The sequence below is a fragment of the Schistocerca serialis genome, chromosome 4 (assembly GCF_023864345.2).
Source record: "Schistocerca serialis cubense isolate TAMUIC-IGC-003099 chromosome 4, iqSchSeri2.2, whole genome shotgun sequence".
Lineage (NCBI taxonomy): Eukaryota > Metazoa > Arthropoda > Insecta > Orthoptera > Acrididae > Schistocerca > Schistocerca serialis.
Window position 1 is genome coordinate 493,476,481 of NC_064641.1, and position 1,475 is coordinate 493,477,955.

At 50.0% G+C, this 1,475-nt stretch overlaps 1 pseudogene; it reads right to left on the reverse strand.

Moving 5' to 3' along the window:
• Positions 1–256: 256 nt before the first annotated feature.
• Positions 257–374, reverse strand: LOC126476142 (5S ribosomal RNA; annotated as a pseudogene).
• Between the last annotated feature and the right edge of the window lie 1,101 nt (positions 375–1,475).

Consider the following 1,475-nt stretch of genomic DNA (forward strand, 5'->3'; position numbering starts at 1 on the left):
TTCCAGGCCGAATGTGCCCGACATCACTGCAAACGGGTTTGTTCGTGTACAGAAATCACTCCGTCTTCAGGCCACGAGTGGCCTACCGGGGCCATCTGACCGCCGTGTCATCCTCAGAGGAGGATGCGGATAGGAGGGCCGTGGGGTCAGCACACCGCTCTCCCGGTCGTTATGATGGTATTCTTGACTGAAGCCGCTACTATTCGGTCGAGCAGCTCCTCAATTGGCGTCACGAGGCTGAGTGCACCCCAAAAAATGGCAACAGCGCATGGTGGCATGGATGGTCACCCATCCAAGTGCCAACCACGCCCGACTGCGCTTAACTTCGGTGATCTCACGGGAACCGGTGTAGCCACTGCGGCAAGGCCGTTGCCGTTCGTGTACAGAGACCAATAGTAATTGGCATAAGGGGCGCCAAGAGCTTAGCCCACTTTTTGTGAGCCGCCAGTTAATGGTACCTGTGGTCACTGATGCACCAGTTTTGCACGATGATAATGATGAATCAAGGGCTCTAAGTGCCACTCTGACAAACGTTCTGACCTCACTTTCTGTCGTCTCTCTAGGTCGACCGCTTCCTCTTGGCGTTGTGTTGGGCTGTAGTTCTCCTACTCCTGCCATCATCGTCGAATAGTGGCATCGTTCCTATTCAAAAGTCAGGCGATTTCCCGATTACTCCAATGCGCTTCTTTGACCCCAACCGCACATCCTCGCTGAAATGCTGACATCTGCGTATATCGTACACGCGCCTGTCAGCGAGGTACAGTTACTGTCCAGGTAAGTACACACAATAAAATTCGCCAAGACTTCGTGCGCTGGTGTACTATACATGGCAGCTGCGCGTTAAAATTGCACTGCACCGGCACACATTCATTCGTCTGCTGCCACAGTTTACTATTTTCCATTTTCTGTCAATACCTGTATGAGTATCAATTTGTGTCCAATTTGTGTAATTCCTTCGTGGTGTACCGTTTCTTTTTTGTTTTGCTATTTTTGTTTTTGTAATTTAATACACTGTGCAACAAAGTAGGGGATTACTTCTTTGAAACCTAGCCATTTTCTCCCTTTGTGGCGCAGAAGTTCGAAATCTGGGTCGAGGGTGCCTACGATAGTGCTCTGCAATGGTTAACAAGCGTGAACCCGGTCGACGTGTCGCACCTTGGGAAGGTTGTCATACCTCCCCTTATCCCCATCTCATCGCATCTCTTGACTCCTTGACGGAGAGCTGCGACACCCAGAAAAGAAATCACACGCCCGAGGAAAACATTTCAGAAACACTGCTGCCCAGAATCGACACGAAAAGCCCTCAGATGGTGTCATAACAGGCGTGAATGAAATCCCCCTTCCCTAGAGGCGTTCATCTTCACGCGTTACACGGTCGAAAATGACAGTTTGCAATGCGATTTGTACAGGACGACAATCTTGACGACTTTTTACACTGCTGACAGACCCCGAACGATTCAACCTTTCTCTATTGA